We start from the raw sequence: 15,758 nt of genomic DNA, 5'->3' as shown, positions 1-15,758 counted from the left end.
GTTTGCTTTGTTGCGTTGACGTTGTGTTTGTTCTTTCTGACTCCAACTGTGTTTGTGATTTCTGTACCTTCTGCTTTACATACTCAGTACTTCTCCCGTACTGACCCCCGTTTCTTCGGGGGCTGTGTTTCATGCCCGCAGGTACAGAAGCTCGTTTGGGTGGTCCTCCAGTTTAGGCTACTCATTCTGCTGTGTTGGAGAGCTCCCCTTGATCCGGAGCCTACTTTTGGTACATATCTTTTGTTGTGTCTGTATCCTGTATATTTGGATGAGTGGGTACGGCGGGGCCCTGTCCCGTCGTATGTTCATATGTTCTGTTTTGTTTAGAGGCCTGTAGTCAGATTTGTGGGTCGTGGGTCCGGTGTGTTTGCATATGAGTCTGTTTTGCGCCCTTAAGCGGCCCGTACGCTGCTATGGCCAAGTCGGCCTCTGAGTTTGTATGTATGTGTATGTACTTGGGGGCGATGTGCATCCCGCCACCCTTCTGATGTGTGTGTGTGAAATTTGGCGATGTATATTCCGCCTCCTTTCTGATTTGTGATTTGTCTGATCTGTACGGGCGACTGCTTAGGATAAGTGTTCGGTAGATATCTGCTTACGATGTTGAGTTCGAATAACGTACGTTGAGTTTGGACGAGGCTGATTGCGATGGTTTGGGTGTGAGTTCGTTTGGGGTGTCCCAGAAGGGCACCAGTCGCGGCCCACGGGGCTGGGTCGTGACAGGTTCGAGGGCCCCAAGTTCTCAGTATCAGGGAGATTTTAGTCAGAGAAGACCTCCAGTACCGCGGTGCAGTCAGTGTGGTAGGCTGCATTCAGGACAATGCCGGCAGGGTTCAGATGCTTGTTATGCTTGCGGGCAAGTTGGTCACATGATGAGAGATTGCCCCTCAGCAAGAGATAGAGTGGGGACTCAGCCTACAGGTTCAGCAGCGGGTTCTTCTTCAGCACGCCCGACAGCCCAGACCCCTCAGACTACAGCAGGTAGAGGCAGAGGTAGAGGGGGAACATCTACTTCAGGTGCTGTTCAGCCACGTGTGTATGCTTTAGCGGGGCGACAGGATCTTGAGTCTTCCCCAGACGTTGTCACAGGTACCTTAACTCTATTTTTCCGTGATGTATATGCTCTGATTGATCTGGGTTCTACCTTCTCATATATTACTCCGTATATCGCTGATTGTGTTGGGGTGAGACCTGAGCAAATTAAACCTTTCGAAGTATTCACTCCGATGGTGATCCTGTAATAGCGAGGCAAGTATATAAGAACTGTGTAGTCATTATACGTGATCGTCAGACAAAGGCTGATTTGATTGAACTTGAGATGATAGATTTTGACGTAATTATGGGTATGGACTGGTTGGCGTCATGCTATGCTAATGTTTGTTGCCGGACAAAGGTAGTTCGATTCAAATTTCCGGGAGGACCAATACTCGAGTGGAAGGGTAATACAGTTTCCCCAAAGGGTAGGTTTATTTCCTACCTTAAGGCGAGAAAGATGATAGCCAAGGGTTATATTTGTCATCTAGTTCGGGTTCACGACACGGAAGTGGAAGTGCCAACTTTCCAGTCTGTCCCGGTAGTGAATGAATTCCCAGATGTGTTTCCCGACGAGTTACCAGGCCTTCCTCCAGAAAGGGAAATCGATTTTGCTATTGATGTAGTACCCAACACCGAGCCTATTTCTATTCCTCCCTATCGAATGGCTCCAGCAGAGTTGAAAGACTTACTCGAGAAGGGTTTTATTAGACCCAGTTCATTACCGTGGGGAGCACCGGTCTTGTTCGTGCGAAAGAAAGATGGGTCGCTACGAATGTGTATCGATTATAGACAGTTGAACAAGGTGACTGTGAAGAACAGATATCCCCTTCCCAGAGTCGACGACTTGTTCGATCAATTACAAGGTGCTAAGTGGTTTTCTAAGATAGACCTAAGATTGGGTTATCATCAAGTGAGGATCAGAGAAGAAGACATTCTCAAGACAGCCTTCAGAACGAGGTACGGCCATTACGAGTTCCGAGTGATGTCGTTTGGGTTGACAAACGCCCCGGCGGTGTTCATGAATTTAATGAATAATGTGTTTAGGTCGTTCTTGGATCTTTTTGTGATAGTGTTTATCGACGATATCCTGGTATATTCTCGTACAGAGTCAGAACATACAGATCATCTAAGAATTGTTCTTGGCGTTCTTCGAGATCGGGAATTGTATGCAAATTTTTCGAAATGCGAGTTTTGGCTAAAATCCGTGGCATTTCTAGGTCATGTTATTTTAGATGATGGTATCCGAGTCAACACTCATAAAATAGAAGCTGTGAAGACTTGGCCAAGGCCTACGACACCTACGGAAGTTCGTAGTCTTCTTGGGTTAGCAGGGTATTACAGGAGATTTGTAGAGGGCTTCTCATCTATTTCAGCCCCATTGACGAAGTTAACTCAGAAGTTGGCTAAATTCCAGTGGAATGATGCCTGTGAGCGTAGTTTCCAAGAGTTGAAAAACAGGTTGACCTCAGCGCCAGTGCTAACACTTCTAGAAGGGTCTGATGGCTATGTCGTATATTGTGATGCCTCCGGTGTGGGAATAGGATGCGTATTAATGCAGCATGGGAGAGTCATTGCATATGCCTCGAGACAGTTGCGAAGGCATGAACAGAATTATCCGACTCATGATCTCGAATTGGCCGCGGTTATCCACGCCTTAAAAATATGGAGGCACTACTTGTATGGTGTACGTGTTGACATCTATACGGATCACAAAAGCCTCCAATATATTTTCAAACAGAAGGAATTGAACCTGCGGCAAAGGCGATGGTTAGAATTACTAAAGGATTACGATGTGAACATTCTATATCATCCAGCGAAGGCGAATGTAGTGGCAGATGCACTTAGCCGCCGATCGATGGGTAGTTTATGTGGAGTTCCTTCGAAAAAGTAGGAAATGGTTCGTGAGCTCCATCAACTAGCAAGTCTCGGCGTACGTGCGACTGATGCAGGAGATGCAAGTATTAGCATCAATGACCCCACAGTTTCATCATTGAATCTAGAGGTGAAGGAACGGCAATATGAGGATTCCCAGCTAAGTCATTATCGAGATCTAGCTCACGAAAAAGAAAAGTCTCCATTCGAAGTTTCCATAGAAGGGGTCCTTAGATATAGGGGCAGGTTATGCGTACTGGATGTGGCAAACTTACGCCAACGGATTTTAGAGGAAGTACATTATTCCCGGTATTCTATTCATCCAGGTGCAACCAAGATGTACCACGACCTTAAGTTGCTATATTGGTGGGATGGCATGAAGCGAGACATAGCAGGGTTTGTAGCCCAATGTCCAAATTGTCAGCAAGTGAAAGCCGAACATCAAAAGCCAGGAGGTTTATTGCAAGCAATGGAAATTCCTACGTGGAAATGGGAAGAAATTAATATGGATTTTGTGGTAGGATTACCCCGTACGCGAGGGAAGTGTGACTCTATATGGGTGATCGTGGATAGACTCACGAAATCAGCTCATTTTCTCCCCGTTAGAACCACATACTCAGCGGAAGATTATGCTAAATTGTATCTCAAGGAGATTGTACGACTTCACGGTATTCCTTTGGCCATTATCACAGACAGAGGGGCACAGTTCACAGCCATGTTCTGGAAGTCCTTTCAAGAAGGTCTAGGTACCCAAGTCAAGCTCAGCACGGCGTTCCATCCGCAGACCGACGGACAAGCCGAGCGCACTATTCAGACCTTAGAGGATATGCTACGGGCATGTGTATTGGACTTTGGCGGTAGTTGGGATGAGCATTTGCCTCTTATTGAATTTGCCTATAATAACAGCTATCATTCCAGCATTCAAATGGCCCCGTATGAAGCCTTATATGGAAGAAAATGCATATCTCCAATTGGATGGTTTGAAACCGGAGAAGTACAATTGATAGGCCCCGACTTAATCCAACAAGCGGTTGAAAAGGTTAAAGTGATTCGAGACCGACTATTAACAGCTCAAAGTCGCCAAAAGTCTTACGCGGACAACCGCCGACGGGATTTGGAATTTCAAGCTAACGATTGGGTATTTTTGAAAGTCTCGCCAATGAAGGGAGTGATGAGATTTGGTAAAAAGGGGAAATTGAGCCCAAGATACATCGGACCTTATAAAATTATCCGTAAGGTGGGTCGAGTAGCCTACGAATTGGACTTGCCTTCAGAGCTCGAATCTGTGCATCCAGTGTTCCATGTTTCGATGCTCCGCAAGTGTATGGGAGCCCCAACGAGAATAGTTCTGATTGCTGATGTGCAAGTAACAGAGAAGCAAACATACGAGGAAAGGCCCATTGCCATTTTGGATAGACAAGTACGAAGGCTTCGGAACAAAGAGGTTGCTTCAGTCAAAGTTCTATGGCGAAATAACAATCGGGAAGAAATGACTTGGGAAGCGGAAGAGAAGATGAAAATCAAATATCCGCATTTATTCCACTCCCTGGAAGAAACTCAAGAAGAAACGTCGACGATATAAGGTATGTATACTTTAGTTTTAATGTTTTTGGTCCTGCGTGGCCGTGTAAGTGTTGATATTGTGATATAGCCCTGTGAGGCGATGATATTATGGGTCGTTGTGGTAAATTAGTAGTGCCCAATTTACAAAGGAAACTTTGGCAAAATTTTTCTAGAATCCTCGAGTGTCGAACATTCGAGGACGAATGTTCCAAAAGGGGGGAAGAATGTTACACCTCAGAAATTTCTCCGTACTTGTATGAAGAGTGGAACGATGAAAAGTTGAGTAAATGATGTTTTATTAAGTCGGGAATGGCTAATTAAGAAAATTTTGGAAATAAGAAAGTCGCGAAAAATTTCCACCCAGTGGTCCTGTGTGGCACTATACGGCCCGTAAAGTGATTTACGGACCGTATAGTGCAATCGTCTTTCATTGCGTCAAAAATCTCAAGATTCTGTTAAGTGTTGAAATGGTTAAAGACGACCCAGAATACGGCCCGTAAACTGGTTTACGGACCGTAAACCAGGTCGTAAACCACCAGGTCCCTCAGCCAAGACTTTCTGTAAATGTTGAATATGGTTAAATACGACCTAGTTTACGGCCCGTAAACTGGTTTACGGACCGTAAACCAGGTCGTAAACTGCCATGTCCACCAGCCAAACTCTTTGTTTTTGGAATGCTTAAATACGACCACAGTGGACGACCCGTAAATCAAAATACGGTCCGTAAACTGCAGTTTACGACCACTGTTCACCCGACGAGAATTCATTAAAGATCAGATTTTGGGATTATTAAAAGAGACTTAGACATCATGTTCTTCCATTATTCATCAACACAACTCAAGAGACCTCTAGAACTTTCCAAATATTTTCTCCACAAGAATTCAAGAGAATCACAAGGAACATCAAGATCAACACCACCAAACTTATGAAATCAAGTGTAAGAACACCATAAAAGATCATCCAGGTCAAGAAATCCCATAAAGGGTGGAACTAGGGTTTTGGCTAAGTGAAGAATCTCAACTTAAGGATTGTTCAACCTTCATCCAAGGTAAGTTTTATGATTATTCCATATTGTTTGAAGTATTGGAAAGCTTAGACACTTGAAATGTAGAAGGACATAGAAATGGGTCATTATTGAGTGAATAGTGTTGTAAATGAACGCTAGTGGAATTGAACTGCGAATATTGGAGTGTTGTGAGTACAAATACATTATGAAATTTACATCATGAAACAAGCGTTAAATGCATGAAAACGCAAAGACGAGTCATAAGGCTAAAAATGGGGAAATTGGAGGAAAATGGTGGATTTGCTAAATGTACGTAAATGACGATGGTCGATTGTGATATTATGAGTAATGTTAGGAATGTTAAGAGTTGAGATAAAGCATGAGAAAAGTAGTATGAACGAAGGAAGCGTTGTCCGACTTTCCTACAATTAGCGATACGTTCTTGTAGTTAGTTACTAATGCTGATCCAAATTCTCTTATGAAGGTAACGACGTGATATTGAAGAAGAGCAAGTGAGCGAAAGTATAGCTAAACAACCAGGTATGTGAGGCTAGTCCTTTCCTTCTGAAGGCATGAATCTTGTAGTATGAAATTCCTATTCTCTTCATGAGTTCCTATAGTCCGAAAGGCTAAGAGTCTAACTCCTTAATGTCTATATAAGATGAGGAATACGGTATGATGATGCTAGTATAATGATGATGCTAATTATTGCTTCCACTCACCTTATGTACTAGTTCCTTCAAGGTGAGGCAGAGTATCAATAGTTGTCCCATAATGGAATTGGGGGATCACGACCTTATGTCACCCCGATAGAGTAAGGTTGATCTTGAGCCTTGTGCATGTATTATAAGGAGTATGTTATTATTATGAGCATTTTGTGATAAGCATGACATGAGCATTTCACACCGTGCCTAGTTGGCCGGGCAGTCACCGCCAAGGCGGGCAGCTATACGGATACACCATGACCGTTTGGCATGGGCAGACACCACTAGTGGGCGGCATGAGATGGTACCCCGGACGCGGGAGGCCTGGACGCGGGCTAATATTATTGATTTTCACACCGTTCCGACATGGACGGACAGCTTGCATATGATGCATACATGTTATGATGATGAGTATGAGTAAGACAGCATGCATTACTTCTTTTATGATTATCGGTCAGATTCAGATGCTTCCTGTTGGTGTTATCACTATGCTATTTATGTCTCCTTTCATTATATATGTCTCTCATACTCGGTACAATATTCGTACTGACGTCCTTTCTTCGGACGCTGTGTTCATGCCCACAGGTAGACAGGGAGGAGCGCTTGTTCGGAGGTGCTTATGACTATTCTTTTGGTGTACATTTATATATGCATATTTTGGGCATGGCGGAGTCTTGTTCCGTCTATGTATTCATTATGTAGTAGAGGCTCGTAGATAAGCAGTGTGGGTTAGAGGGTCTCACAAGAGGTTTTCATATGTATGTATATTATTTTGATGGCCGAGAGGCAAATGTATATAAAGTATTTATGGTTGACTAAATATAATTTTTCTACGATTGGTATGTGAAATTGATAAAAGAGCATTAAATGAGCGAGATAAATTGTAGAGTGAGCGGTGCTCGGTAACTAGCATCGGGTACCCGTCGCGGCCCCTAGCTGGGTCGTGACATCGGTGAAGAATGCAGTGGAATACGCACGAGAACATGTCCTGGCCCAGGACTCAGTGAACAGACATACAGAGACTTGGACGAACAGAGTAGTGCGAAACCATATGCACACAAATCAAGACTCAATAGGTACGTACACTTACTGACATCTGAAGGCTCAAAAACAAGTTTCAGATCAATCCGACGTCATATGAGAAAGTTATAAACGTTTGAAGTATAGAGCGTTCTATAAGCATTTTAGAGCAATTGTGAGATCTTTTCCGAAGGTTAGGGACATTATGACTTACAAAATTCTTTCAGAAACAAAACCCTTTATACTTATCTCGTTACTTAATCGTATAACGAACTAGATCGTATCAAACATACTTATACCAGAAGTGAATCAGAATCATAGGCGGACTCGGAAACATATTAAATAGAACATCAGAAACAAATCTCTTCTAGACGTCAATTGGATCAAATCAAATATAACTTTTAGGATCATATGTACATATCAAAGTATATTAAGGATTCAACGGAATAGTTAAACGTACTGTCATTTGGAAATAAAAATGTTAATCATACCAATTTTCTTTCGAATGCCGTTTAGAAACATATCAAACAAAACTTTGGACATTTACGCATACAGAACTCTTTAGGGACAAAACTCAGAATTCAAGAGTAGAATTTCCCCAAACTGCATATCATATCATACCTTATGTAGCTCTAGGACATGCCAAGAAAGAAAGGGTAAGCCTTACATACCTGTACCACGCCTTACTAGCTACGCTTATTTATCCAGATTTGCTAGTCTACACACAAAGAATTCACATAACTATTAGATTCATTGTCATTTACTTGTCTTAACTTCTCAAATAGATTCACTTATATTCTACCGAAATTTCGGCAGCATCTCCCCTGTAAATATACCATCCCCCGAGAATCTGGCTCGGCCAATTTAACAACGACAAACTTGAGAATGGAACTCAGCCACATTATCAACAATAATTACAACAATTATATTCGACAACATCAACAATCAATTCAAGAATATTTCAAACAATTCACACAATATTCCAAACATCCCAAACGACCTACTACTTCTCCCGAGATCTTCCAAATTCCACAAGAACACCAACAATCTGTACTTTAACAATATCATTCATTCTTATAATCATAAGAAACTATACTAATATCACATTGACTTCTTCCATAATCCACCAACAATTTCAACTTCATTTCAAGTCATCAAATCTTCATTTTTCATCATGAAATACACAATACAACAACTAAAATATTAAATAGAATCGATTCACTACAACATGCCAAACCATACCCCATTCGGCCATAACAACTACATACCTACTTCATGAATTTCCATCTATTTCCATTCATTACAACAACCAACATACTACCTAAAATTAATTCATTCTTCCTACACAATATCACATATGCATGGCCAACACTTTGCACACACGGCCACATCTACAACCTCCACATTTTTCATGAATTCCATTTATTTCTACACACTCCAACATGCATGAATCATCTATAACATATGTAAAGAAGATTGAATACATACCTCTTACACTTAGCTTTCCAACTTCCGACTAGGGTTGAAATTCCACCAAAAGAACGTTTTGTTCGCTCCAACAACTCTTCCATGTTAAAGAGGACGTTCCAATTGGTAGGAAAGCTAGAGGAAAATAATTTTTGGATCAACTTTCCTCATGGCCATGTTTGGCCACCATGGCCGAATACACCTCTCTTCTTTCCTTTTTTTTTCTTTCTTTCTTTCTTTCTTTCTTTCTTGTTTCTTCAATTAAAATGATGAATAACTCCTCATCTCTCACATATATATAGTCCATATGAGCATGTGAGGGGCACATGCCTTCTCCTCCATTTCCTTTTTTTCTAGAGAATTCTTCTTTTTTCTTGAATTTCTAGAAATGATCAAAGAAGACTTTGGTCCATGTATTATTTCATTATTTATAATTAGCCCCCCATTTAATAAAATGTGGGCACATGCTACCCATGCCACACGGCCATCTTGGAAATTTCAAGAATTTCTTGAACATTTATGAAATTACCATTTTGCCCCTAGGCTTCCACAATATTACCATGAACCATTTTGCGAATTTTCATTTTTTCCCTTAACCTTTCTCAATATTTCCATACTAATAATGTTCATAAACAACATTCCTAACCACTTGTACATTAAAATAATTTTGGAAGGTGGTCATTCCCTTAACTTTGCCACGACTACCTTGAAATATCCGAACGTATAAAATACGGGATATAACAGTATAGCATAGAGGTACGGCGATCGCATTCTAAGAGGAAGGCATCGAACCAACGGAGGTGTTGTGGGTTGTAAACTACAACATTCGAGGATGAATGTTTTAGGGGTGAAAGAATGTTACACCCCGTGATTCTGTATGTTGAAATTCGTAAGTATTGGTTGTTTCAACTATGGACTTTGAAGTAGCCCTTGTAACTGTAAGTTAATCTGGGGCCCACATGCCGAAATTTTATAAGGACATATGAAAAGTGATATGACTAGTACATGGGAAGTTGAGCAAGTCTTAAGAAGGACCCTTAAGCCAAATATGGGCATAAGCCCTCCGAAAGGATGATTTAAGGATAAGTTTTTGGATGATTTGACTTGGAGGGGCCAAAACGCTATTAGAAGTTCGGAATTTGGAAACACACAAAAAATTAATGTTGAAATAATTGAAAGAGCTTTGCATCCATAGGTCGTGGGCCCTCATACGATATCGGGATCAAGAGTTATGACCATTTTAAGATAAAGACTCCAAGCTGCCAAATGGCTTCCGCGGGTCCCCCTTGAGAAGGTCGGTAGAACCGACTTAGAAGGGGTATAAATACCCCATTAACTCAATTTTGTTCAGCATTTTACATTCTCAATAGTCCTAAAAACTTTCCAACACAACCCCCAAACATTTATAGCCCATTAAATCAAGAATTTAACAAGATTACACCAAACTAGTCCATGAAAGGTGATTGTTCTTGCTTCTACTTGATGTTGTGGTAAGTTTGGTGTTGAAGAAAGTGGGTGTGGCTAAGTTTCTTCAAGTATAAGGTATGTTCTTCACCTATCTCTTATGTTAAGTTGATTTGAAGATTTAGCAAGTCTTAAAAGTGAAAATAGTTATGGAGGAAAGGTCATAAAGTGTTGTGTTGTAGTTGTTGTGTTATGGATTGTTTTGAGCATGTTGTGGATGTGTGGTTGGGAAGATTTACATGTATATGGATGGTATCTAATGTTGCTGGTGTGTTGATGAGATTATGGTCCTTGATTGGGAAGAAAGGAGGTGTATATTGTTGTTGTATGTTGAAAAACATCGTGTGGGATGTTTTATGGAATATTTTTGTGTTGATGATGATGTTGTTGATATTAGTATTGCTATTGTTATTGTTTTGTTGCTATTGTAATTTCAGTTTAGGGATATAAACAGGGGAGATGCTGTCGAAATTTCGGCAGATCCTAGAAAGAGTAAACATAAAAGCTTAGGATAAGCACTTGATAACGAGCCTAACGATAGTGTGAATTCCCTTGATTGTAGATTTGCGAGTTCGAGAAGCAGAACTTGAGCGAATAGATAAGCTTCAAGGTATGTAAAGTTATCCCTTTCTTCATTTTGGCATGAATTACATAAAATGAGCAAACGACAAACATACATGATTACAATGAATTCAGGTTCTCAGTGATACTTGACATGATAGCTATCTTTGATTCTCAAGTGTTGGTTCATTCTATCTATTCTCTCGAGTCTCAGATGATGATTCAGTTCGTTTATGATTGCTCCGAATATTCTACTCGTGCACACTGTTATTACATCATGTCACTGAGTCCCTCACTAGAGGGCCGGGTACATATTCGTGCATATTGTTAATGTATCACTTCACTGAGTCCCTCAGTAGAGGGACGGGTACGTATTCGTGCATATTATTAATGCATCACTTCACCGAGTCCCTCACTAGAGGCTCGGGTACGTATTCGTGCACAGTTTCACTGCATTGTTCACCGAGTCCCTCACTAGATGGCCAGGTATGTATATTATATATATATTTCACCGAGTCCCATAATGGGCCGGGTACGATATATGATTATTTCACCGAGTCCCATAATGGGCCTGGTACGTATTATATTTCACCGAGTCCCATAATGGGTCGGATACGGTATATGATTATTTTACCGAGTCCCATAATGGGTCGGTTACGGTATATATGTCTATGACTTCATTCACCGAGTCCCATAATGGACCGGGTACATATTATATTTCACCGAGTCCCATAATAGGCCGGGTATGATATATGATTATTTCACCGAGTCCCATAATGGGCCGGGTACGTATTATATTTCACCGAGTCCCATAATGGGCAAGATACGACATATGATTATTTCACCGAGTCCCATAATGGGTCAGTTACGGTATATATGTATATGACTTCATTCACCGAGTCCCATAATGGGCCGGGTACGGTATATTATATATATATGCATGACTCATCTCATAAGGCACAAGTGCGTTGTTATCCTGGATTATCATACTTGTCTCCTCTCATCTTTTTACTCAGTCATGATCTTTTTTATTGTACTTCATGCTTTACATACTCAGTACATTTTCCGTACTGACCCCCTTTCTTCGAGGGCTGCGTTTTATGCCCGCAGGTACAGATACTCAATTTGGTGATCCTCTAGCTTAGGACTGCTACTCAGCTGCTTGGAGAGCTCCATTGTTCCGGAGCTTGAGTCATTTTGGTACAAATCCTTTTGGTATAGACTTATGCATATTCAAGGGTACGGCAAAGCCCTGTACCGCCATGTTTCACTGTTATACTCTTAGAGGTCTGTAGACATATGTGGGTTGTTTATAGATGTTTTGGTCAGCTATATCGATGTAGTTCGTTTTGGAAGTCCCCGTGTATAGTGGCAGCCTTGTCGGCTTGCATAATTGCTATGTCTTGATTAGCTGTGACTTCTCAGAAGACAGGGTTGTTTTGATATATGACATGATGAGTTTACAGCATGCTTTTACATATTGCTTTATTATTTTTAGTTTCAGTCTGATTATATCTAGCAGGTTCGTATACGGGTGTCTAGCTCGGGCACTAGTCATGGCCCATCGGTTTGGGTCGTGACAAAAAGAGTGGATAGAAACCCCTCAGTAGATACAATACCAGATCTAGAAGCGTTACACCTCTATGACAACTCTAAACTATGGTTCTCTTTCTTTAAAATTTGATAAACGCTTACTATATAGTGGATCCTGCCAAGAAAAGAAAGGATAGCCATTACATACCTGAATCTCCTTGAGTCTTTAATACCTATCCCACAAAACAAGTCAATCTACAATAGCACAATGAGGCTCATGATTAATACTAAATAGAGGTTATGTTTGTAACTTAATCTAGTAGCTCGCCTAGGCAAATTTGGGCAGAATCTCCCCTATAAAAAGGAATCCCTTTCAATACCATATGCTAACAACAGCAATCAGTACAATCCAGCAAACATACATATCCATAACAAGAAGCCAAACAACACCAACAAGTCATAACTACATCATAACGAGCGGCAAACTTGGATTGGAACCCGTATACCCCTTGTCGCTCCTTAAAAATTCTTATCTTAACTTAAAAATAATCTTAACATGATTAAAAAGTCACTTATCAATAACTCCAGCCCTTTAACATACATATATATCAAGAAAAATAGTCCAGAATTCCAACTCACTCTGATAACCAATTCCAGATACTAGTTCATGTTTAATCCTTCCATTTAACTTAACCAACATAAAATTAACCTTAAGAACAAGAAACACCATAGTATAATTACCGCTTACAGTAGCTTCAACTCGAAATCCAAGAGTTACCAAGCTTACAACAGCCCTGAATGGCAATACAACATCATAGAAGTGCAAATCGTCACTTAAGCTAGTCTCCAAGGTTAATCTTGGGCTAAATCATCAGAGCTCACCCTTAATCTCTTATGAAATGCTTTAGAGTGATTTTGGGAGTATGAGGAAAAATTTTGAGCAGAAAATGAGTTAAAATGAACCCTCAAACGTATTTAAAAAAAAAAAGGTCGGCCACCGCCCTAGTGGGTCCCAAAAGGGGCTGCTTGAGCAGTCTCATGAAAACACGAATATCTCTCTACTCCGATGTTGCATTGATGAATGGTTTAATGAGTTGGAAACTACACTCGTGGAACTTAAATTTGAGGGGTGGAACGCCCCATAACTATAAGTACATTGGGAGAAAAACTCAGTGACATTAGACCCAATTTTCAGCAAAATTTATGTACGTAACTTGCGATACTTTTGCTGACTTTTATTTTACAACTTGCTTGACATCAAAACTTAATATACGAATATTATATGATTCAATTACCTTAAACAATGACCCCCTTAGCGTAATAAGCACTCCTAGTTTAACCCTGAAAGTACAGGTTATAACACCTTTGATTCGTTTAACCCCAAAACCTTTTAATAGTCGCTTAACACTTGCTAAAAGTTTTGTGTAACCTTATAAGGGTTCCATGGCCTCTCCGAGCTTATGATAGTTTACTTATGACACAAACGATGTGAAAATTTACGAGTTGTAACATTCCGACATTCTGACGAAACGTATTATATCCGATCTGTTTGGCTTCAAAGTCCCATATCTTTGGCCAAACATATTTACCAACATATATTACTCCGAGACGCACCCGTAGTGTAATGACCCATTTGGTTGCTATAATCTTTAGGTACTTTTTACCCTTCCCTGAGCTTGTTTAGATCCCATTTGACCCGAGGGGATTGTTGACACACTTCTCGAGGTGTTTGGATATGATTTGAGTGACTTTTTTAGGAAATTTGGGCTTAAAGCGAAAAAGAGTTGACTCAAAGTTGACTTTTGGGTAAACGAACCTTTTTCGGGAAGCCGACGATTCGATTCCAAAAAGTCTGGAATGGTCTTTCAGAACTTGTGCATATATTTGGTTTGGTTCCCAATGCAGTCGGGTGTATTTTGGGAATTAGGTTGGAAAGTTGAATTTGAGGTATCGGGGGTTGACTCGGTCAACGAGACCTCCGTTGGGAATTTGGAGGCCCTGAGCGCGTTCATAGCATATTTTTATGCATGTCTGCATATATGGTATGTGAGCAATGCCCTCCGGTGACAGTCAGGATTCGGGTTGATATGGTGGAACTTGGGGGTAACTCTGGTGTCTGGTGCCCGCTATGGCGGCACCAGGACCACGACAACAATACTGCCTTAGTTGTAGCCCTGCCTCTATAGCGTCCTAGTTCGAACTGGGCAGGATCGTTGTAGCAGTCAGGGGAGGGTTATAGCAGCACCGCTGAAGCGGTATAGTGTGCGCGGAAGCAGTGTCGGGCAGTTAGATTCATTAATTGAGTGTTAAAAGCCCTAAGTTCCTCATTCATTACAACTCCAAAAAATTGAGCTGTTAGGAGCATTTCAAGGCAATTCTTGGGGGTGGGGGGGCTAATCACTGTGGTATGTCCCTTCACGTTCCTTTCCATTCCATGATTACATTATAACCTTAGGAATCCATTATCATGCTAGTTCATTAAGAGTTTGAGGATTAAAAGAGGGTTCAATGAGCTCTTCATTCTAGACTTCAATATCTTGATTTATTGGTTAGGTTAGCTTTGTTAAGCATGGAATTGATGATTAGGATCTATTATTGCATGATTCCTTCATAATTAGTGGCTACATTATGAAATTGGAAGTTAGGGTTTATACCCAAATTTGGGGGTTTTGCCTAGAATCTGAATTTAAGTGATTTATTAGTTCTCTTAGCTTATAATTGATGGGAGTTGATCACATGGAATTTTAATTTCATGTTGAGACCTATATATTCCTAATTTCATCTTTCTAGATCATAAAACCCATTCCATAGGTTGGGGATTTGGGTCTTGAATAGATGTAGGGTTTGAATGATTTCTTCTCGATTCTAATTTCATGATTCAGATATGTTTAGACCTCCATTATCTAGAGGCTCAAAGGAAGGGAAAGACTAAGCTTTGATTATTGGAGACTTTACCATTCGGCTCTCTAGGTAGGTTATGGTTTACCTCATGGTGAGACTTCGATTAGCAAAGCGTATGTTTAGATGATATTGTAAGAGAATGCATGTAAAACTTTGGGTGCGATGTTAGGTTGAACATTGTCTTAGGTTGGGCCTTGTTGTATGATTTGGGGGCTAGCCACCCCGTTTTGTTGATTTACTTATTTTGTTCTATTTACTTGTTGGCTCGTTGCCACGTGAGACATTGGGTAATTGTGACTACTGATATATCATGACTATGATATTGCGGTACATTACTTGATTGGTATTGAGGTGAGATTGTGATTCATTATGTCTTATGGTGTAGCCTTATCATTGATAGTACTCTTGTGCCCTGTGTAGTACTGTTTCAGATTGAATTGATTGTTCATATTACATTAAATCGTATTCATCAGCATTTCCATGATACAATGATATATGCATAGTTATGGTACTAATGACGATAATGAGAGAGTGTAGCCTCTGAGGTCTTTGCCGGAGAGCGTAAAACAGAGATGAGTGTACGTTACCCGAGGTTTCTTGCCAGGAATGATTGAGTGTCGGATGCCTGAGGT

Source organism: Lycium barbarum, chromosome 9 (assembly GCF_019175385.1).
Source record: "Lycium barbarum isolate Lr01 chromosome 9, ASM1917538v2, whole genome shotgun sequence".
Classification (NCBI taxonomy): domain Eukaryota; kingdom Viridiplantae; phylum Streptophyta; class Magnoliopsida; order Solanales; family Solanaceae; genus Lycium; species Lycium barbarum.
Note: the sequence above shows the minus strand (reverse complement) of the source record.